At 35.6% G+C, this 25,269-nt stretch overlaps 1 protein-coding gene across 6 annotated transcripts in view; it reads left to right on the top strand.

Moving 5' to 3' along the window:
* Positions 1 to 25,269, top strand: part of CDH12 (cadherin 12) — a 520,207-nt gene that overhangs the window by 349,204 nt on the left and 145,734 nt on the right. The window contains exon 5 of one of the 6 annotated variants that reach the window (XM_027657476.1): positions 8,554 to 8,607. The exons of the other annotated variants lie outside the window; for them this stretch is intronic. The gene's annotated coding sequence lies outside the window, so the exon portion shown is untranslated. The remainder of the gene's footprint in view (positions 1 to 8,553; positions 8,608 to 25,269) is intronic. 6 annotated transcript variants of the gene reach the window in all.

Below are 25,269 nucleotides of genomic sequence, written 5' to 3'. Positions count from 1 at the left end.
AGGGAAGATCCCCATTTTTTGATCTTATTTTTGACTCTAGAATGTAACTTTCAGGATTTTTAGAAACTGGAGTTTCTATTAAACAATATTTTTATATGAAGCAAACATTCAGGTTGTCTGCTGATTTTTCCAAGTAGGATACTCGTACACATAATTTGCCTGGTATTTTGCAATAATAACAACAAAGAGAAGACTCTTCTTTGGTAAATAAAATATGAACAAAAGCTGAAAAGAAATATTTTCAAAATGAGAAAGGTATTTCAGCCATGATCCATGGGAATGTATAAAAATATACAATTTTATAAAAGGATATTAAAGATTGCTGAAATTGATTGTTATTGATCTTTCCACTAGTAGCTTGGTGAAAAGATCTTTCAGAGTGTGAGATGTTGCACAAATCATAAAGACATTTTACAACATTTTAGATGTTCAGGGAGGAAAGACAGGAATTTGATTACGGACCTGTCATTCAATGCAGTGCAGTCCTGCAGGAACCGAGCATGAGACACTGCAGGCTGTAGTTGAGTCATTAGAGCCTTGGTATTTATATACATTCCCTTTCAGAGTTACCCCATATGTCCCTGTTACTACAAACTAGGATTTTAAACAAAGACAGCAGACTTGGTACTCTGCGTCACTGCAGAAAAACATATCTTTGTAACAGTTCATGGAGGTTACTTGACTTAGAAGAAAAAGGTTTGACCTATTTATATGAACCTTAGCTGCACAAGGAAATAGAATGAGCTGTAAAAGCCCATTGCATAGGGTGACAGTACAAGCTACAGATTACAAAGTCTAAAGTAGAGGTTAATAAATCAAATAATACCTCTTACTCAGCAATTGTAACATTCCTTGCTTCCAAAAGAACAGTGGGTATCTTAAATTTGTAAAGAACATTCCTTGCCAAGTTCCTGGAAACCTTTTCCATTTCATTCATGGTATGGAACAATCACTCTGTAATGAGATCTTATAAAAGACATGTTTTTCTTTATAAAAACACAGGGGTTTTTTTATCCCATTCACAAGCAGAAATTACAGGGGTGTAAAAAACAATCCAGCAATCCACAAGTACCAAGAGTGTTACAGTTTTCAGCTGCTGTCCTGTACTGTCATATACTGAATTAGCAAAATGACAGGTTACCAATAAAAGTGAAATAAACACATTCTAGGACAGCATGAACAATATGAGAAAAGATGTTGTTGATTTGTTGGGCTATGTCTTCTATTGGTAATGGAAAGTGTGTAGCTAGATGACTCCTAATTAGGAAAAGAAAACCCAAACACAAACTAGCTAGTTATATTTTATGAAAAATCTGACTCCTTTGAAAGGCCGACGCAAAGCAGAGAGGAAAGTAATGCTCAAAATGTAGGATTTTACTCACTACCTTCTTATTCTGAAAAAATTACTGTGTTAGTTGACCCCCAGACAGCAACTAAGCAACACACAGCTTCTCACTCACACTCCCCACTGCAGGATGAGGAGAAGAGAATTTGAAGGGTAAAAGAAAGAAAATTTGTGGGTTTAGACTAGAAAAATTCAATAATTGAAATATAATAGCACCAACTATTATTATTATTGTTATTGTTATTATTGTTTAATGAAAAAGAAAAAAATAAAGATAGTGAAATAAAACCCAGGAAAGAAAAGTGATGCAATGAACAGTTGCTCACCACAAACCAACCAATGCCCACCCAGTCCCCGAGCCCATTCAGGTCCCATGGCCAACCTTCCCTCTTGTTTATTGCTGAGTGTGATGCCATATGATATGGAATATCCCTTTGGTCAGTTAGGGTCAGCTGTCCTGACTGTGTCTGTTCCAAACTCCCTGTGCACCCATAGACTATTCGCTGATGGGCTGGTGTGAGAAGCAAAAAAGGCCTTGATTCTGTGTAAGCACTGGTCAGCAGCAAAAAAACATCTTTGTGTTATCAACGCTTTTCCATCACAAATCCAAGATGAAGTCCCATACTAGCTACTCTGGAGAAAAATAACTCCACCCCAACCCAAACCAGCACGCACTTCTGTGTTGCTATGATCTTTTCTGCTTGGTAATATGGAAATGAAAAAACTATTTTGACATCTCATTTTAAGATTTCATGCAGCGAAATACTGAAGGACTTGTGTAAAAAAAATAAAAATTGAAAGTAGGCTTCTGTAGGAGTCAGTAATCAGCATAATTCACAAAAAACCTCAAAGTGACAGTAGCAGCATGCATGAATGAAGGCAAAGGAGCTAGGTCTGCTTGTTATTGTACAGGTAAATGTGGCTTAGAAAAAGATATTGATGATCAGTCACCCAAGAATGACTAATTACTACCATATTTTATCTTAATAACAGTAATGAGCTACATATCTGTATAACATTGAAATGTTTGTCAGTTATATTTTTTAATATAGAAGAAAAAAAGATACAGAATTAGTAGTGTTTATTGATTGTATATCACAAAAATTATATCAGTGGTTCACCAACGGAAGAGAGGAGATGGCTTTTCTCTCTGACTGAGTAAAACGCTGTTAAATGGTCAGCCAAGCACAGGGTATAAAAAACAGACATATCTAAAGAAGCAGAAAAGTTCTTGTTTTACTCAAAAAGCAGAGCCAGTTGATTTTCTGTGTAAGTACCAGGTATAGTAATTTTCCAGGAGAAAGGCTGATTCTACCTGGATGCATTGAGAGATTTGATGGGGGAACATGGCTAAAGGAGTGTGGCTTTTCACCAAAAGGTAATGATTTTTGATGAAAGTGATAAAACAGAGGTTCTCTCCAAAGGTACTGTCTGGGATGTAAAGCAAGAAAGAGATTACGAATGCTTCTGCCATCTTTCCTGCAAGAGCATGGCAACTATATCCGGTTCTGAGAGGAGGAAAAGGAATGTTCTGGTTTAATCTTCGCTAAATAGACCAAGTTTCTCTTGTGAACACATTTAAAAGTAGTAGAGTGAAAAGAAGAAAAAAAAAATGAAAGAGGGGGATTATGTATTTAACTTGGATTCAGTTAAAGTGATTTTTAAATGTGTTGGTAACTGCTTGGCACTAAGATATTACGAACATAAGGATAGGAGGAACCTAAACATTATCTCTCCAACAGTGTTTGGAGCATCCAATAGAGTGAGTCTCCATTTTATCTCCATAGATCAGGCACCATAAAGATCAGAAAAGAAGGTGTGACCTTATACAAGAAATTTACTTTGATGCCTAAAGATCATTAGTTTTTTGTTTACTTTTTTTCTTTCAGCTGTGTATACTTCCTAGTGATTATCATGTTACTGGTAGTTAAAATATCCAGAGTATAAGGTCAATTTAAGCGCTGGAAAAGTGTAGATAGTTTGGGAACTGAATGAGAAAAACAATTTGTGATCAATATATAGAAATTAAATTCAAGATGATGCTTACTATGATGAATAAGTAATACTAAAAAAATATGATCAGTTCATCTTGCAAATAATGGCACATATGCTGTTGGATAGAAAAGAGCAGCATATATTAATCAAAAGCAGCAAATTACACACAGTATTATTAAGATGTAATTGTTATAAACAGAGGTTTTATAGAGGATAGTTATCCACTCTCTGTAGGGGGGAGAAGAGATCAATAGTATTCATGACACAGTGCACTTGAATAATCAAGTTTCTTAATCTTTTTTACACAGAATAACTTGCCTTTGAACACTCCACAATTTAGAATAGCCACAAATTATAACTCAACAAATGAAATGCTGTGTATTTTCTGTAGATTGAGATCAGCCTGAAAAAATGAAATGAAGTATAGCTTTTCTGTTTTTTCCTTTTTATTTTCTTTTTTCCTTTTTTTTTCCCCTCTGTATGGCTTTCCTTCATCAAAGTCTCATTGATTCGTGCTCTCATGGAGCTTCTAAGATATTAACGAAACTGATGGTCTTTTGGATGCTTTCTTTTTGATTAAGTGTGGGCATTTTAAGGTTACACATGTGATAGCTCTTAAAACCAAATGCATGTTGCATGTTCTGTGCATGTGACTCTCTGCAACATGAAGGCATCAACAAGTCACCTAGTTTTTAAGTAACACTAACATCTATTTAACCAATTTTGTAATCTTAGAAGTTTTTAAAAATTACATAACCTTTTAAATAATAACCTTTTGATTTTTAAATTTATCACATAAAGCCAGAAGTTAATGCTGAACAGCGTTGGATTTAGTTCAAATCCTAGTTCTGCTTGCCTCAGTGGATTTTTTCAGATCACTTCTCTCTACTTTTGATTCCTTCTTTGTGAAACGTAGTTGCTGATATTCATATTCTATGAGCATCTGTCAAGATGTTTTATTCATTAATACCTATAAAGTCATGTGCTACAAGCTGAAGCATTTATTTATATTATATATATGGGTGTATAAAAGAACAGTCCTACTATATACACTACTCAGTACTATTTGCATCACTATTTAGGGTTGGTTTTTTTTTTGTCTTTGGAAGATTACGTAGTAATCTTATGTAGTAAGATTATATTTTATGTAGTAAATACATCTTTTTCTTTAATCTTTAAAAAGTTTTATGTGCTTATTGTTCACCACCATCAAACTGTGCTATAAATAACCATACTGCTATATTATAAGTTTCTTCAAATTGTGTTCTCTTTACTAGTTATTAGTTCCACAAATGTGGTGTTGTTTGTGAGATCATTTGTTTTTTTCTTCCCAAAAAGGACTAAAAAATTTGAAAATCAATTTTTGGTTGTAATGTATATTTTTATTGGTCCACCTGCCTTAATGTTACCACACTGTGTCAGCTTTAGAGTATTTTTAATGAAATATTCAGGAATAAAGTTGAGGAGAGCAGTAGTAAGATATCTATTAACATTGTAGCTGTAAATCTTACAGCAGAATTTCACTTGCATCAGTATTTTCACAAGGTGCATACTAAGTGTGTCAGATGCAGGGGACATAAACTCTTTTTCCTTCTAATGTAAGCGCTGCCAAAAACCCTTTATGATAAATATTATGAACTAGCTTTTAAAGAACAGCATATGCAGGAGGTCCATGAAAGGACGTTATCCCACATAGAAAAGAAAGCTTAGCAAACTCCGTATGTGAAACATAAAAAAGTGTTACCTGTATCTTCCTCCAATGCAAAACTGAATGGGGTATTATTCATTTTTGTTTCCTCAACTGTGAAAAGATTTCAGAAATATTCTCCTTTGTTATATTATTTTTTGTGGATGCAAGAGACTACTGTATGAATGTCAAAGAATGAAGTTTTACTTACCTTGTGATTGACAGGTTTGTTAGAAGAATATTTTTATCTTTTTTTCTCTCTTCCTTCTTCCACTCTCTTCTCTCTTTTACTTGTCTTTTCCCTAGTTGACTCTAGTGTTTGGAAAATATTGTTTCCAGTGTTTCAGCTTCTAACTGAGAGATAGTTTTGTGGAATGAGTGAACACATGCTTTTGAACAGAGAAATAAGCAGAACGAAAAGCACCATCAGGAAAAATGGTCCATAGTGACCAAGGGAATGTCATGCTGTTTACCCGGGGCACTGTGTGCTCACAGCCCACTGTGCTTTGCAGCTGTTCTGAATAGAAGATACACTAACTGTCCTAAAATATGTTATCTACAGTAACCATATGCAGAAGGAGGAGTCATAAGAAATTTAAAGGCTTTATAAGAAGTGTTCACAGAATTGCAATTACATTATATCCTATAAGTAAATTTCCTGAAATCATTGATTAAATTACTGAAATTTGCAGTACGGACTGTTTATGATGTTTTTCAATCTTTCTAGTGTAAGAAAGAGAAAACTAAAGAATCAGTTTTTCAGGACATTAGAGACTCTAGGAGTTCATTTCAGGTGGAACCAGTGTATACTGATGCTTTTTTTTTAATCTTTCCTGCAAGCTACATTTTCTTCTGAAATAAAATGAAATTTTAAAATGCCTGCAGATCCTGTGATCACAAAGGTTTGTTTCCTCATCCATATAATTGCTGCAAAATGGATTCCACAGAAGCAGAAAGAAAGATGGTAAATTATTTGTTGAATTTTTTTCAGCATTATTTTCACAAATATTCTTCTCTTTATCCTTTTTCCTGATCAGCTTTAGCAAAACAAAAGGAGTTAAAGAAATCACGGAAATGGATTATAACCAACTGATGTGCTGTTGACTTCAGGCCTTATGTAGGTGCAACAGAAATTTAGATTTTTCATTAGCATCCAGTTCTTCTGTTCTTCTTTTTCCTGATGTTTGCCCATCCTTTCTCTGTTCTTTTTGAGAAAAAATGGAGAGTGAGGGTGGGGTTACAGTTTAGTCTGTGATTCTTCTTCTTAGAGGACTGGTCAGTCAACAACCATATGAAGTTGAAAGGGAAACTGACAGATTCTGTGCCTTGGATGGGGTAATCCCAGATGTACGTACAGACTGGGGAATGAGATGCTGGACAGCAGTGCTGTGGAAAGGGACCTGGTTAACAGCAAATTGAATATGTAGTGCCCTGGCTGGCAGAAGGGCCAAATGTGTCCTGGGGAGCATCAGGCAAAATGTTGCCAGGCAGTTGAGGGAGGTGATTGTCCTACTCTGCTCTGCACTGGTGCGGCCTCACCTTGAATATTGTGTGCAGGTTTGGGCACCACAATATAAGAAAGATATTAAGTTACTGGGGAAAGGAGGGCCATGAGAATGATGAAGGGTCTGGAAGGGAAGCTGTATGAGGAGTGGTTGAGATCACTTGGTCTGTTCAGCCTGGAGAAGAGGAGACTAAGGGGAGACCTCACTGCTGTTTACAACTTCCTCGTGAGGGGAAGCCGATAAGCAGACACTGATCTCTCCTCAATGGTGACCAGTGACAGGACCTGAGGAAATGGTCTGAAGTTGTGTTAGGGGAGGTTTAGGATGGGTATTAGAAAGAGGTTCTTCACTCAGAGAGTGGTTGGACACTGGCTCCCTGAGGAAGTGGTCACAGCACTAAGCCTGCCAGAGTTCAAGAAGCATCTGGTTGGTGCTCTCATTAACATGGTATGACTCCTGGGGATGGTCCTGTGCAGGGCTAACAGTTGGACTCAATGATCCTTGTGCGTCTGTTCCAACTCAGTGTATTCTGTGACTCTGTAATTCTTTCTCATCCACTCCTTTTTTTTTTCTTTTTTTTGTGCTATTGTTCCAGACTGTGTGAATGCTGTACTTTAAACTGTATGTTTCTAGGCTTGTTAATCAGCTTAAGCAGATTTTTGTGTCATTTACATTGATAAAAATCTGTAGCAATGCCTTGCTTGTCCTTAGTGCTTGTCTAGATGTTTATCTGTGTACCTGAAACCCAGATCTTTTATCTCTTTTAGTTTTTAAGGTCTGATCACTGCTCAGGAGAAAATGTGTTGTCAAATCCTGCTAGTTTGAAAGATCCCAGATTCAGTTTGCTTTGTGCCTAGTGAACAATGAAGTGTCAAGTCACAGAAGTCTGTTACTGTTTATTAAGTTAAATGATGTTACTAAAAAAAAAAAAAAAGAAGAAAACAAACCAGCAAACCAGAACAAAACAGCAAAAGAAATATTTTCTATTGGTTTGCCCTATTCCCCACATTGACTTTATTTTCCTCTGAGCTCCAAAATGTCTGTGCGAAGGCAAAAAGCACATCTGCCTCCTTGAGAGGATTCTGTTTCAAGCAATGTCATAACCCATCCAGGCTCTCAAAGTGACATGCAAGACTTTCCTTACCCTTTTTTCTCCTCTATGAAACTTTTTACGACGGAAAAGGAAGTGTTTAGATCCTCCGGGTGATTTCTGCTCAGTCAAACTAATTCCACTATCCGTTAGTCATGTTTACATCAGGCTAATAGCTAATAACTCATGTGGAACTCTATAACCATCTTTAATCTTGTTCTTCATCCAAGCCAGTGCTCCAGGAGCCCAGCTTTCTCAGATTATTAATGGTGATGGGTAAGTGTCCTGTCAGGCTTCTGCTCACAGAATCACAAAGCGGCACAAGGTTAGACCTTTCAGACCAGCTCTTTGGCATGACATATGGTAATCCCAAGTACCCTTCCTCCTAAGGCAAAGAGCTGACTGTCTCATACAGAGTCTCAACACAGTAATTGTTCTCGTGCAAATATGTAAACCATTACATAGTTGAATTTTCATTTCTGAAAATGTTGGAGATAGAGAAAATAGTGACTGATGAAAACTCTGCTGTCAGCTTAGTGGCAGGTTGTTTATATCCAAGTGAGTCTTTTTTGTAGTAATATGATCTTACAGAAGATTTCAGAATCCCAGTAGGCACACAGATGCCAAAGAATGCTCTCCAAATGAAGTAAAACATGGATGACACAGTGTAAAGAAATTTATAATACTTTCCTGTCTGACTTGTACCACCAGTAATACAGAGCAATAATCATTTTATATTAATTTGGTAAAATGTTTAGGTATGAGTACTTGAAGATATGAATAGTTACTATAATTTTCATGCATGTTTTTGTAGACAGCAAAAAATTTTTAGTGTCAGTACAAAAATGTCACATAACAGATTTAACCTTAGACTCTATTGGAGAAACTGAAGTACAGTGAAGAACTTATTTAAGCTGTTTCTATTCAACAGGGCAAGTCTGCTCTATTGTTACAAACAGAATGAGTGAGTGTAAGCAACTTCAAGGTAAGTGATCATGCTTTTCATCCTAGAGAGTGCTCAAAATTCCTGTCTTTACTGAATTAAGATGATGTGCAAGTATCCTGTCAAGCTTTAGTTTTTGGAATCTGAACAGACCAAGAGCAGACCTTGCTTAGGAACCTGTAGTTTGTGCAGTCCTGAAATGCTGAACATACCTACAGGGATGTTACTAATTTTGTGATTTTTTTTTTTGTTTGTTAAAAAAAAAAAACAACGAACCAACCAAAAAAATTAAAACCCTCCACCAAAATTATTTGGTCATGTAAATCTGTCAGGAATGAAAAATAGTTTTGGATTAAAATCATCCCTATACTATGTGCATGTACTATGTTCTGCAACAGTGTCTTTTATCCATCCCAATGTAAAATCTTTCAGCTTGAAATAGGTAACCTGACCCTTAACAGATATCTACAAGCAGATAGTTGAATAAAAAGGAAAATACAGATATATAGTGATATCTGTGAACTTGTGTATTGTCTCTTGGTGGAAATGGAAACAATCTGCTAGCTCAGTTAATCTTTAAAATTTGACTGTATCACCTTATTCTAAAGAACAATTAAAATTAACATGAATATGCATAATGGACTTGAAAATATCTTCAGACATTTGAGTTGGTTATTTAGAAGCAAAATCTCTTTTCTTCCCCTTTTTCTTTCAAAACTATTCATAGAACTACAGAATCATAGAATAGTTTGAGTTGGAAAGGACTCTAAAAATTATATAATTCAAGCCGCTCTGCTATGTGCAGGGATACCTTCTACTAGACCAGGTTGCCCAGGGCCCTGTCCAACCTGGCCTTGAACACTTCCAGGGATGGGGCATCCATCACTCCTCTGAACAACCTGTTCCTCACTACCCTTTGAGTAAATAATTCTTCCTAACATCCAATCTAAATCTCCCCTCTTTTACTTTAGAACCATTCTCCCTTCTGCTGTCACTATCTACCCACGTAAAAAGTTTCTCTAGATCTTTCCTATAAGGTTCCTGTAAGTACTGGAAGGCTACTAATAAGGTTTCTCCAGAACCTTCTCTTCTCTAGGCTGAACAATCCCAACTCTCTCAGCATGTCTTCACAAGAGAAAGGTTTCAGCCCTCTGATCATCTTCATGGCCCTACTCTGAACTTGCTCTGACAGATCAGTGCCCTCCTATTGTTGAGGGCACCCAGAACTGGATGCAGCATTCCAAGTGGGGTCTCACAAAAGCAGAGTAAGAGGGACAGAATCACCTCCCTCAACCTGCTGGCCATGCTGCTTTTGATGCAGCCCAGGACACATTTGGCTTTCTGGGCTGCAAGTGCACATTGCCTGCTCATGTCCAGCTGCTGATTCACCAGCACCCCCAAGTCCTTCTTGGCTATTCTATCTCAATCCCTTCATCTTCCAGCCTATATTGATAATGGTGGTTGCTCTTACCCAGGTATAGCACCTTGCACTTGGCCTTGTTGAACCTCATGAGTTTCCTGTGGGCCTACTTCTCAAGTTTGTCCAGGTCTCTCTGGATGGCATCCTGTCCTTCAGGCATGTCAGCCACACCACTCAGCTTGGTGTCATCTGCAAACTTGCCTAGTGCATTCGATCGTGCTGTCTGCGTCATTGATGAAGATATTAAAGAGTACCAGTCCTAAGACAGAGCCCTGTGGGACACAATATGGATAAAGTATTTTTTTAAAATAATAAACAACCCTCAAAGTCAAATACTATAAAAACTAAATTCTGCTAAGCATTATTCATTATTTTTTTGATACAGAATGAAATGTAATCTGTTTAACCTAATTATCTTTATTGTTTCCCTTTCTTAAATTAGAAACACCAGAATTTGAGGGGCAGTGATTTGGTAAGACAGAAATCTTAACTGATTTGGTGGCCTTAGACTCAAAGCAAGGAACTGCTGTTACTGTATGTTATGGGGAAAGATGAGAGGAGAACACAAGTGACAAAAGTGGGGGGAAAAAGCAAAACCAGCCTTATGGGCCCCATGGAGGTTGGTTTGCTAGCCTTGAGAGATAGAGCAGGTTGCGAGCATAGAGGTTTACCAGGAAACTTTGTGTTGACAGAAGGATGGAAATTCATGCAAATAAGTGTTTCCTGTCACAACTTAGCATTTAATAGATGAAAATTATGTTGATTTTATAGAATTAAACTGTCATTTTATGGAGAGTAATATTTAGAGCTACACTGTTTGATGTTCAATCATGTGAATATAGGTAAAGCCTGCCTTCAAAGTCTTTCCTTCCAAATCCTCACTCTTCCTGCTGGGTTCCAGGAATGCTGGAAAATGGCCTCCTTTGAATATCTCTTTCTGTGGTTGAATCTTTTGTGCATGTAGTTGCCGAATTTCTGGAGTCTCCAACTCGTAAGGCCATTGCCCACCATGGGGACATAGATTTTACCTCTCTGCTAATATGACAGGTTAAATTATCTGGACAGACTTCTGGCTTGTGTTTTATATTGATAATTACTTTTATAGTTCCCTGCCTTTGCTTTATAGGATGACACCTTGCAATATTCTATCTTTCTCTTCTGCTTTTACCTCTCACCAGTTATAACTCCACTTGGAATCTAATCCATTTAATTTATGATAGCAGTGATTTCATGATACTGAGATACTGATGCTCTTGGGTTTATTTCATTTATTTTTTTAGGTGGTGTTTTTGTTCATAAAGATTTTCAGACTTTCTGCTATTAAAAGACAAAAAATTGTCAAAACGAATTGTTATATAACACTGCAACATACTGTTTTTACAAGAGATCTTACTCTAGAATGCTCTCTTGTATTAAAATTAGGGGGTTTATATCTTTCCTGTTTAAAATACCTTTTTTAAACAAACCTTGTTATGCAATTCTTCTTGATTTTAGTTAGGATCATTCTAAAAAGCTGATAATTCTAAAAGAAGGAATCTGTTGTTGTTTGGTTGGGTTTTTTTAGTTAAGAATAATGCACAAATTACAAAGAAAAGATATTTCAAACTGTTATATTAGTGAAAATGTTTGGGTTTCTTTTTTTTTTATATATTTTTTTAGTTTTGAGGATAATAGAAATTTTTTCCTTATGACTATTTTAATTCCAAAATGTTTTAATTCTGAATGGTATTTTATGTCTGAAAAAATCTATTTTGAAAAATTCTGAAATGTAAATATTTCCTCATTTTGTTTCTAAAATAGTTTTTCTTTATTTTCATGTTGTCTAACTTAGTTTAACCAACAGTGCCACTTCTGGTAGGAAGTTTTTCACATAAATTGTCTGTCATAGTTACCTTTCATCAAACAATTGAAGGACTGTTCAGACCCAAAGGTTAAAAAGAAAGAGTTTTCCATTTTATAAATTTTGCTACTTCATATAATCCTAATCTAATCTAATTCCATTATTTTTCTAGTCTATGCATTCCTCTTCTCTTACTTTGATTCCATTTCTTACAAACTAAAAAGGAAGAATGTTTTAATTTTCATTTGGGGAATTTCCTGTGAAGACTTATGAGAATAACTCTTCCAATGAGTTCCAGAATTCCACAGTACAGACATAGCTCTCCACTCTACACTATCAGTAAGATGTAGTATCATGTGGGAGGCACATTCCTGCCTGCCCTGAAATCCTGGGGTTTGTGATTAAATTTTTCATGTAAGAGGAGTTGCACTGGGTTGATTGAAGGTCCACCACAGTGGTTACCCTTAAGCTTCTCTGTTGTGACCAGAAATCAAAGTATCTATTAGACTGCTAAAATTTCCCTGGGAATAACCACCTTCTGAAATCCAGCCCAGCACCACCATAGCTGCTGATGGGCTGGTGTCAGGGCTGAGATTTTTTTATGGTCAGAAAGTTTCTGACTTCAGGAGGTACATCAACTTGTTACAGGTCTTGGACTTTCTGGGCAGCTTCTGTTTGCAGGAACTGCAGACATGCAGCTCCTGGCATGTAGCAGCAGCCACCTAACACATCCATATGGCTAACAAAATATTCACTACCGCATCACTATTGAATGCTAAATCACTACTTGGGTGTTGAAAGACAAATTTTGTTTTTGTAAAATTTAGGAGATATATCAAACTTGTCTTTGAAAGTAGTCAATTTTTAAATGGTATTTATCACTACAATACTACTAAACAATATCAGAAGAAAAACTGTCATGGGAGAGTGTATTAAAAGACTGCTCATTTCAGGTTGCTACTTGTCTTTTCTGCTTTCATAATTTTCTTTTGGAATTTCTCATTTTCTGGCCTTTCTAGTTGTGCTGTATTTTTTAAGTACTTCAGTAAGAATTTGATAAGCAAGGACTATTTCTTCCATTAACAACTTACTTTGCAAGAATTCAAAATGTGTACTAGCATCTATTGGGTTTGCAATTTATCCATTTAGTCTTAAATTTTCATCACGTTATTCCTCCTGCACCACCCTCTGTAACCTCAAGAAACTTCTTGGCCATATTAGGATTCATTTTATTTTTTTTCTGTGTCAAAATTAAATCTATAGTTTTACTTTTGACAAGAGAAAATTTAAAAATGAAGTGTGGAATTTAAAATTGCTACAACAAGGGCTTTAAATCTAAAAAATAAATGTCACTGGCACACAATCAAAATAATAGAAAGTGCATGTGAGTTTTGTATGGGGAGATTATACTCTTTGGAATAATGCATTATTTTCATGTTTGATTTTTTTTCGGTGGAAGAATACATTTAATTTTCTTATTTTCACATCTGAGCACTGGAGCACTGCACTTTGTGGAAAGAGAAATATGTACCAAGTGGCTACTTTGTTTCTTTCTTCTTTGCTAGCAAACTACAACTTTTTTCCTTGGAGACCATGGTATGGGAAGGGAAATTGCACCTTAAAAATACCTGAGGAAGTCATATTATTGGCAGCATCCTTCAGAAATGCTTTCTCTGTTCATAAACTAGGAGTGGAAAGGATTTTTCCATTGTACTGGGAAGGTTAATTTATGTTATTCAGCAACAAACATATTTGGTGTTTTTCTGAGAATTTACCACTCTTAGGCAAGCCAGTAAGGAAAACAATTTCATTTTTCTTAGGTATATATACAAAAAAAAAATTATATAATACATATATATATAAAGTCTCTGTGTGTTATTATTTATGTATACATATACACATCTAAAGAACACAAAATAAAGGGGAATATATTGTCCTGAATTTTCTGGCCTGAAAACCAAAGAAAATGTAGCTGTCATGAAAGCTTTTTCTCACTTAGTGGGGAGCTTGTATCATATTAATGACTGAAGATTATTTTATTTTTGATATAAATTAGAGAAAATTAGAGACCTGAGGGTTTTGCCTTGATTTCCTAGGAGAAAAAAAAAAAATCAATAATAGCTTGTTAGGAGAATTTGTACTACTTGTCTTTGGCTTTGCTCTGAGAAAAATAAACTTTTGTTTTTTTCTTTGGGAGGTGGAATGTTTAATCTTTGCAGACCGAAAGGGGTGTCTGGGACGTCAAATTTTGCTACCTCCCTTAGGCTACAAGGGACATCAACTCTGAAAGTCAATTTTAAAAAGTCTCAGTTTTGCTGTAAATACTTGAAAAAAATAGTGTTCTTCAAAATCAGATCGGTCACAATTGGTCGCTGTTTCAAAGATCCCAACAGACAGGTAAGATGTGAACTAAAGCATGAAAGATGCTGTAGGTGTTTCCATTACTCATACAAGGAAACTCTGAGTTTTAACATGGCATATAATCCAACTTCCAATACAAACTGATTATGAAAAGATATATTATGCCCAATGCTAATATATATCTAAAAACTTGACGTAATTTTTCAAAGTACTTTGCACACACAACCTTTGAAGCAGACCTCTTTAATTTATGTGCCTAACTACAAAATTTAATGTCTTGCGTTAAAATGTGTTTGCATTCTAACAAGAAAAACAGTCCCATCTCCTCTCTTTTCCCTTTTCCCTCTTCTAAATACCAGTTCTAAAATTTGCTAAGAGAAAAAACAGCAGTGAAGAGAGGGAGATAAGGAAGGTGATTAGTAAGGAAGCAGCAAAGGGGTAAGTTAATCAGTGTGTTGACATGCTGGAATGCTGACACAGTATTTTATTCTTAATTTTTATAACTTGAACCAATACGACAACTGGGATGCTGTACAGTTGCTGACACTCATCTGTGTATTTATGGGGCAATTAGCAATTCCCTGCACCTCATCTGCAGGTTTTCTTACATAACTGTGCTATTGTTATTTCTCAGTAATAGTAAAATATTAAAGTCTCTGTAAGATGGCTGAAAGTTCTTATTTGCATAGCTATTATTCATCTTATTTCTGAACAAGGACTGAGTCTTTTTCATTGATTAGCTGAGATCCATTTTAGACATCTTATTAAGAAATAATCACAACAATTCTTTCTACTCTGATTGTCTGTTGCTCAAAGGAACTGCTGCCCAACCAGGCTGCCAACTATTGCCCTAGATGCTAACTAGCTAAATATTTAATTATAATTAGTGATGCTTGAATACCATAATGATGGCTAACACAGGTAACAGAGAAGTACAGCTTTTTTTACTGAGCTGGGAAGAGCCTTTAGAAAGCATAGTACTTTCTGTATTTGGGGGTTATGTATCCTAGAGAATTAATTGCTTATTCTGTGCTAATGGCAGAAATGAATCTTGGAACTTTGTTTTTCATTCCTTTGGTGGCCATACATTTGTTTCTGCACTTTCCATTATTACTCAAATAAGTTTAGCAGACACTCCATGATATATGCTCATACATACAGAGATAGCTCCCTTTCCCAGCACTATCAAAATATAGTTAGGGATCTCAGATTGGTTATCTTAGTGCCAGTCCAGGTTTTGAAGTGCTCAACAAGGATTTTGTTTCACATGCATCAGGTGAGAGGTGTGCTTGCTGGGCTCCTGTCTTTTCTCCCTCTTCCTTTGGTCTTTACCTGAAATTTTGTCTTTGTATCTGAATGAAGGTAGCAGGTAAATAGGTGGAAACACATCTGACAGTTTAGCAGATGCTGAGGTACAGAGTTGCAACTAGTGAAGGAATTAAAAATCCTAGTTGCTCACATGCATTTTCTGCATTATGCTCTATCTGCAAATCCAAAGGAGTACTAAAGCCAGTAATGGCTGACACTGTCTAAAAGGTAAAACTTTATTCAGTTTCCAAGTTTCAGGGTTTGGGTTTTAATGATCTTTAGTGCCACAAACCATAAAAAATGTGTAAGTGTATCAAAAGGAATAAAACTAAAGAATTGGTTTAGCTCTTTTGGAAATTAAAATAAGACCCTTCCTGGGGATAAAACCCTCCCAGAAATTTCAAAAGCTATAACACCAGAGAAAATTTTAGCTAAAATGAGGTAAAGTCATAAAAGCAGTTCAGTTGGAATTTTTCTAAGCAATTAGATTTTACTGTCTTTCATATCATCAGTTACTTTTAACACCTTCTAAACCCAGCAAAGCAAATACTTGATTTTATAGCAAAATAATTGTTCACTTTTTGTTTCTGAATTATGTAATAAAAATGAGAAATAATTTTGCCATCTCTGTTAGAGAAATGTAGGAAACTGAGTAATTTTTTAAAGAATATTAAAGATATAAATTAATTAATGTACAGATATATTTTTTAAAACTCGCTGTGCAAACTGAGCTTTCTTGACTTATATATGAAGATTTTCCAGGTAACAATTCTGTCACTGAACAGAGTTTATTCATTAGAAATGTTTTTTTTTTTTAATTATGTTTACAATAAAATGTGGCCACAAACCATTAAATTTAGGTCTTTGTATGAAAAAAAATATTTTTCATATAAATATTTTAGGTGTCACAGGTGAACTAATCTTTTTATCCATTACAATAAAATTCTGCCTTCCAAATACCATTTATTTAGTGTATTTAATATATGTTAGGTATCTGCATGTTTATTGCTATTTTTAATTGTAAGTCTTAAGAGTACAGAGCATATCTTGTTCCCTGAAAGCATTCTAAGGATTTCAGCAGGCATTTGAAGTCTATACTGCCTCTGAAAAATTAAAACACTTTATTTAGGAGCAGAGATTATGGAGCATGGGATCCCATGTTAACAACTGTAATAAGTAATAATAATAAAAAGAGGCTAATTCATTTATAAAGAAGAAATTAAGAATTTAATTGAAAAATTAACTATAATCTTCTCTAAAAGTCCCTGGGCCTTTCAAAGATTCCTTTCCTAGAAGGAAGAGGGTTTGAAAAATGAGAAGGTTTATTTTCGTTCACTTACTAGCTTAACATAAACAACAAAAGCTATCTCTGTGAAGAGACTTGGTCCTAATGCTTGTGGATGAGGCTTTGAAATTCCAGGAAAATAAGAAGTACTGGCTGCTAACGAATAGAGCAAGAAAGATTTGCTCTCAGCGAATGAGGACCAGTCTGGGAGCACTTTAGCAATCGAGACATACACAAATGCATGGGGCCTGAAGTGTTGCATCTATGGATGATGCGGGAGTTGGCTGTTGTCATTGCAAGTCCACTCTCAGGTGTCTTTGAAAGGTCATGATCATCAGGAGATGTTCCTGAGGACTTAAAACCAGCAAATATCACCTGTATCTTCAAGAAGGACATGTAGGAAGTTCTGGGGAACTACCGGCTAGTCAGCTTCACTTAAGTCCTTGAGAAAGTAATAAAGCCTTGGAAACTATTTCCAAAAACGTGGTGGACAAGAAAGTAGCTGAGAGTAGTCAGTATGAATTTACAAAGACAAAATCATGCTTAACCAACCTGTTAGCCTTCTATAATGAGGCAACTAGCTTTGTGGATGAGGGAAGAGTAGTGGATGTTGTTTACCTTGACTTTAAAAGAGCTTTTCATACTGGCTGCAAAACAATCTCATAGAGAAACTGGTGAAGCACTGATTAATTAAGGGGATAGAGAGGTGGATCAAAAACTTGCAGAATGGCCAGGCTACTGGAACAGGTTGCCCAGAGAGGTTGTGGAGTCTCTATCTGTGGGGAAAAAAAATGTCTAGACATGGTTTTGTCCATGTAGATACAACTACTTGCTGTAGCTGACCCTGATTAAGCTGGGGGATTGGATTGGATGAACTCCAGAAGTCCCATCAAACCTCAACTATTCTGTGTTTCTGTGATTCTGTGATTAGAGGAACCACAGAGTGGGTCATACTTTACCTCACATCAGAAGCTACATTGAGGGAACCACATGTTTATTTCCATCAAAGCAATAGCTCCCTCTGTGGTTTTTCAGTGCAGAGTATTTGCCTTCCTTCCAGCTTAGTTTTTGGCCCAGTACTCTGTTTCTACTTGGACAACATATATGTATCTCTGGGCTGTGTCCTCTAGTAAGGTTAATTTACCAGTTTTAGGGAAGTATTTGATTTAGGTTGCTCCAGATTAAATGTGTCAATCTTTCTACCTTGAGACCTGAAAATATTTTTTTAGTACAATAGGACTTTGCCCTTAGCGATCACAATATATCTGATTGATTGGCTGCAATCTATAATACTGCAGGTATGACATTATCCTCTTGCCATAATGCTGCTCTTTGTGAGTTCAGCTGAGGTGCAATTTCATCAGAGACTATTTCAGCACTTTGTTTCACTGAGCTTAACCTTAAAAAGACATTATCGATTTCCTATCTAAACCACAGTTTTGCAGACTGCAATAACTGGACAAATTTATATTTATTATAAAAAAATCCACATATGCAATATATGCAATAAACAAGCTGCTCATTACATGTCTCGAGGTAAGTTATATAAATCATAAACCACCTTTCTGCCACACAATTACATTTTTTACTGTAGTGTAGAAGTTCAGACAGAAATAAAGGAAAAACTTCACTTAAATTGCAAACACAAAAGAAAAACAAATTACTGCCTTTTATGAAGAATGAGGATATTGACTTTAATAGTTTCTGAAAATATGTGGGTTTTTTTATTAATACTTTTTAATCTAACTTGAAGCAATTCAAAGCAGAGTGTTATGGGTGAAGCACAGTAAGATGATATGGTTGCAATTATAAGTTAAATCAGTGCTAACTGAAAATGGCTTTTGACTCTGAAAATGGCTAGAAATCTTTATTAAGAAATAAAAGTGGTTTTGAAATTGTAAATAGACTTATTTACAATTAAAGGATTGATGAGATTTTGCATTTTACATTTAAATTTATCTATTTCCTGTATTTTCTGTAATGCTATGAGAAAGGGCATATGTGTATGAACATGCGTATGTGTATGAATATGTGTATGAACAACAGAACAGAGACAAACTTTATTAAATTAAAACAGATACATTAGTTAATGAAATTATGGAAATGTATTCACACTAGTTAATAAAGGCCTACTTGTGTACCACATGGGAAAAAGGGATCAGTGAGAGGAAACCTCCAATAATTGATGTTGCTGAGTGTGGGTGTTATACAGATGACAAGACCAGAATCTTTTCTAATAGATTTTTTCTTGTCCTTTTAATTTAAAATTTAGAAGGGTACAAAAGAATCTAAAAGGAAAATTATTTTTACCAATAAGATTTACATTTATTTCTCTGGACAAGACAAATAGGGCTGCAGTAGTAAGTATCACTGAAATGAGCCCTTTATTTCCTCCTCATCTATTGTCTGTGCTGGGCCATAATTGCTGAAATTCACAGCAGGCATCTGTTATAAAATTACTCAATTCATTACCCTTGAATTTGGGAAATGAACAATTGCACACAAGAGACATGAGGATTTATAATGTTGAAAGCGAGGCAGGAATATTGTTTAATCTTTTTTAGAAACTGTACACAAAATGTCTCCTGGTTTCTTTTAACATTGAGTTTAATCACTGACTTGGGCTGGGAGCACTCCCATGTAGACTTGAGAGTAGAGGGTTTTACTTGAGTGAAAGGTTTTTTGATGAAAGACTAGTTATTCACACCTGATATTTGGTGAGTTTTCATGAAACACATCTGGTTCTGAACAAAAATACAAATGAGGATTACTTTGGCTGAAGTAATTTATAGATGGCTGTACTCTCCAGTTAGAATAGCTGATGCCAGTGTGACTATACCTTTCTTCTATTACTCTGATGACCTTATATCCCTGTGCAGTAATGGTGGGCAAAACAAAGAAGACTGTTTTAAAGCATCTAGATAGAAGCCCTAGAGTTACTAGAGTTACTACTTCTGATATTTTAAAAGTCATGAAGGATTTTTTTTTTTTTTTTAAATCCGTCAGTGATCAGAAAAGAGTCATAGGCTCATTACAACCGTTGATTCTACCAGCAAATATAGGTAGGGTGAGAATAAGTCAAATGAGCTGTGAAAAGAGATAAATTACTAAGCATAGGAGTTATTTATTATTGAGCATTGGAGTAAGCCCGGGATGGAGTAAGGCCTGAGCTGATGTTCTCACAGTTAAGAAAATCGATGGGTTATCTCATGCTTGTTGTCTCTGGGCCTACCTGTTAAAATTCACAAGATTAATGGCTAGAAACCTGTTGGTCAAAACTGCTGTCTGCCATTTCTTTCCTGAGGAGGGTATCATCCTTTGAAATTATGTAGGTCAGTACTGTTAGAATGAATCTATTAATCTTTCAGAAGACTGAAAATCTGAAAGTTGGACTACAGATTTCCATAATCTAATATGGAAATATTAGGGATTATTACTTCTTAATACTATGTTGAGGAAGACAGAGACATTTAAATCCGTGTTATCAAAGTTGCAATAATTGGCAATTGGAGACCTATATTTTCAATTTTAAGTGTCAAAGGTTATACACCAACTTTATATTAGGCAATAATTGGGCCATTATATCTACAACACACAGACAAATGCCTGCAAGAACTCACTTCAAAATACCTATCTTTGAGTTAGTTTTATAATGTAGTATATATATATAGTCCTTCTAACCCAAGAAACCATAACAAATTGTTTCAAATTTATTATAATCAGAGTCTGACCAATAGTAGAAAATGTTTTAGGAATGAAATCTTAACTACAGTATGTTTGCAATCTGAAGTAATTGATAGAATTCTTGACAGGCTGGGAAAAACAGAAATATACTAAGGAATAACAAAATAATATGTTGCAGAGAACATTAAAATGTTCTCATATTTATTTCAGTGTCTCACATTATGTACAAAATTGTAAATATATGTGAGCTGCAGCCTGAGATTTCTCAGTTCTTCCCCTGCATATATTGCTAATGTGTTGAAATGTTTTGATTAATTGCCTTTCTCTCCTTTTCCCCATTTCATATATATATTCAAAAAGTATAGAAGGATAGTAGAATGAAGGATGGTTTCCTGGTTGTCCATGCTTTAGCATTGACATTGACAGATTCCTAGCAGAAATGAAAATGTTTGTAATTTATCAAAAATAAAGATTCTAGATCATTGACAAAGTAGGTATGGATTCACCATTGTACTTTTCTGAGACAAACATGACACAAAACAGAATAAAAATAAAATTGATGACACTACTTCATCATCTGATCATCTTTGTAAAGGAAACTTTTTTTCTATTCTGACATGGTTTTTTTTTCTTCTTTTTTAGCTAATGATTAAACTGTAGAGCTGCATTATATATTTACAGAATAGTACTGGCTTGGATTTGAATCTTACCAAAATAAACATTAATTATTAACCTGGAGCAAAAATTTCATTTTAGCTGAGTTAACTTTGAAGAGTTCAGTGAACCATGGAGACTTGTGCATTTACTGATGTATTTTCATTTTTATAATTAAAGTTTCAGTGCTTTTTTTTTGCCTTTTTTTTGTTGTTGTTCCAATTATCTCCCTGATATTCTCATGCATATTTGTGAGTTAGAGATAATAATTTCCCAGGTAGAGGATGGTGGCTCAGAGACTTGTATTTAAGTCATAAATGATCTCCTAAAAGTATTGCTAATGATGACAAATCTAACACCATATGTGTAAATAGTTGCACGTGGAACCAGGTTTTTTACACTCACATAGAATACTTTCATATTGCTCCTCTTCATCAGTTTTTCAGTGAGCATTGTACTGCTACTTTTTTTTTGATATTATGTAGCATTTGATTTTTGTTATGTTACCAAACCCTCTAAAATAATCACTTTTTTATATGCTAAAAGAGTCAGTTATTAAAGCATATCTGTGAAACTACAATACTTTTATTGTAAGGCTTAGAGTTGCCAAACATAAGTAGACTCCTCTCTGATGTTAGGCACTTCATAAGTATGTTTACTGGGTATTGATAGAGTATATCACTTTTTTTGTACTGTAATATATCTTTGTGGCAATCTTCCTATGAATGTGCTTACAAGGGCAGTCATACTTAAAGATGGGGGACATCATGCTCATCTCAATTTGGTTTTATGCCAGTAAAAACTCAATAGGGAACTCCAGATTCATATTGGTATCACTCCTGATATCTGTAGGCACAATTGACATCAGAATTGATCTTGTAAATCAGTAGAGAAAACACAACTCTGCAGAGAATGGTTGAATAGAGAGAGGGAATGGATTTTCATTTGCATCACTTGTCTTTCTTGAGGTTTATTATTTTACATTACAATGTTGTTGTTTTGTTGTTGATAATAATAATAATGCAACAACAATAATAAATATTTCCATTACTGTTGAATTAGTGTTCGAAAACTGTTCTTTTTGAACCCACACTTTTTTTCACTTCTATTCTAATTCTCTTGACCCCATCCTGCTGGCAGGGAGAGTGAGTGAGCAGCTGTATGGTGCTTAGTTGCTGACAGAGGTTAAACCAGGACAGTTTATATAGCTTACTGAATCTTACACAAAGGGAGATAAAGGAGTAACTGTTTTGTGTCATGTTAAGACTCTATCAGGTTGAAACACTGATTTATTTTTTTTCCCCCCATGAGAGTTACCTGGCGTGGATTCCAGATGTTACTCTTGTCAAGTGGGTTCTGTAGCTGCACATGTGGGACTTGTTTAATCTGTTGAAAGTCTTCTGATTTGTAGGATGGACAGATTGAGAATTAAACTCCTTGATAGTTTGAGGCTTGCAATCTGTCTATTTGTAATCTCCCTCCTAACCCCCTTTTTGATGTACCAAGTATTTCCTACACTAACTAAAAAAGACCAAAGGAAGAAGGAAGAATTACTTTTATTTTGAAAGTGTCTAGACAGGTCGTGAAGTTTGAGAAAGTCAAACTCACAAAGAGAGATGGACATCTGGAGTCTAATCAAATGGGATTTCTTTAATTAAATAATTTTGAGGATGTTCACCTAAACAATTTGACTAAACTCAGAGAAAGAAAATATGTGAACAATATGAGAGGTGAACTGAGGTTTGCCATATCATTTTACCATTTCATTAGCCAGAAGATATATTATCTCAAATGCTTTAGCAGTTAATTTTAGTAGATACCAACAACATAGGCTTTTTTTCCCTGTTGTTTTATTTTCTTTTTTGAAAATATTGCAGAGAGGCAAGGTTAGGTGGTCAACTGTTACATTGTATCCATAGTTACAGATCTTATCTGGCTTTTCTTCTGGCATGATCAACCATTTTACAGTACCATCAAGCTTTTTCAAACCTCTTGATGGGTAGGAAGATGGTTGTTTTACATTAACTCTTATTTCACATAAGCAAAAGAATTCTCTATGCTGATAGATTTATGGTTAAGGTGGCTGTAGAAATGTTCCCACCATCAGTGCATAATGGATGCTTTGTCAGTAAGCAATTTACCTCTGTTCATGGAGGTGCAATTATCAGCCTTGGTGATTGATGACACTTTTGAATGCATCATGGATCTTTAGTGTGACTGTGTGTAGTGCATCTGTGGTCTAATCCAAGTAGATACTTCATACAGATCTGCACTGGTTTTGGCTGGGATAGAACTAATTTTCTTCACAGTAAGTGGTATGGGGCTTTGTTTTGAATTTGTCCTGAAAACAGAGTATGTAAGACAGGAATGTGTCAGCTATTGCTGAGCAGTGCTTATACAGAGTAAAGAGCATTTCTGAGTCTCATCTCACCTCACCAGCAAGGACACTGAGGGTGCACAGGAAGTTGTGAGATAGCCAGGACAGCTGACCCCAAATATTCCAGACCATATGACATCATGCTGAGCATACAGAGCTGGAGGGCAGGGGAGGAGAAGAAAGAAAGGGGGAATGTTTGTGGTGGCAACATTTGGAGTGATGGCGTTGGTGAAGTTGCCATTATGGCATTACCCATGATGGGGCTCTGCTCTCCTGAGGATGACTGAACACCTGCCTGCCAATAGGAAAGGGGTAAAGGAACTTCTTGTTTTCCTTGGCTTGCGTGTGCAGCTTTTGCTTTATCTATTAAACTGTCTTTATCCCAACCCATGAGTTTTTTCACTTTTACCCTTATGACTCTCTCTCCCATTGCACTGGGTGTGAGTGAGCAAACAGCTACGTGGAGCTGACAAGATCAAAGATCATTTAGAGTTTCATTTCAAATACTTCTCTAAACCAGGACTTACGTTCATACTAGTGATTGCAGAGGATGTATGTCCTCTTTAGAAGGGATAACCTGTGCCAAGCTTGGTGAGGTGATTTGTGTCTGTGGTACCATGACTCCAATTGATTAAGTGTTGTTGCAACAGCAATGGCATGCATCAGTTTTGTTATTCCAAAAACATTCCTTTGCTCAGGCTGTTTAGACTAATGGCAGTATAATCCAGGTAAGAATCAAAATTCTTGCAGGAGCACCATTTATACTGTCTTTTGTTATTCTCAATAAATAATCGCAGTAGTGATATTTTATTCATCACTCGTATTTCATGAGTTTCTAAGCCTGCAGTTTGGGAGATACAGTAAATATAATCAAGATTTCCTGATTATCATGTTTTAGCAGATTGTCCATGCTTGCTACTGGGTCATTTCATTTTTTCAAACTGTGGAAATGAATAAATGTAATCTCAGTGTATAAAAGCATGTGTAGGGGGTAAGTTCATACAGACTCTCCCTCTGTAGCTCTCTTTATGGATTAATTAAGTCATGCATAATGCTACATAAATCCCACACAAGGTAGTTGGAAGAAATGACTAGCAACAGCTAATACTGAAGAAAAACAATGTCTAAGAAAAATCTGACCTTCCGTACCTTCGTAATATATAGGAAAGAGATGCACTGAGGATTCATGTCAGTTCACAACTCTCTTACTAGATAAGTATCTCTTTATAAGCATCAGAGGAAATAATACCTTAAAAATTTAGGAAATAGGGCACCTTCCTGATGCATAATTTTTCTTATTGGATTTCTAAATCTTTATCTCCTAGTTGTCTTAGCAGTTTTCTGGACAGAGGTACATTAAGTGTACTGGATTTAAATGTCTAATGAGTATGTGACAACATAAAAGCACCAAGACAGGTTTAGGCGTCCTGACTGGAAGACTGACACCTACCTTAAATAGAAAATGCAAAGCAATAAGGACGGACTAAAAGAAATATATATATTAACCTTTGAATTGCTATACAAGTTCCAACAGTGTTATTAAATACATTTTATTAGGCCAGGCTTCTTCCAAAGCCAGCAATGAAATTATGTGGAAGAAGAGGTGGTGGGGGGAGGCCCTCTGCCTCAGTTTCCTACTGCATAAGGGTTACACAGCAGCAAGCTGGCGTGATTCGTCCAAGTACCAGAGTACTGGATTCTCAATTACTTGTCTTACTGAGTCTTAAATTGGAAAGGAAAGGAAAGGAAAGGAAAGGAAAGGAAAGGAAAGGAAA

Source organism: Corapipo altera, unplaced genomic scaffold, assembly GCF_003945725.1.
Source record: "Corapipo altera isolate COAL_440 unplaced genomic scaffold, ASM394572v1 66, whole genome shotgun sequence".
NCBI classification, from domain to species: Eukaryota; Metazoa; Chordata; class Aves; order Passeriformes; family Pipridae; genus Corapipo; species Corapipo altera.
This window is presented reverse-complemented; position numbering and strand designations above follow the sequence as displayed.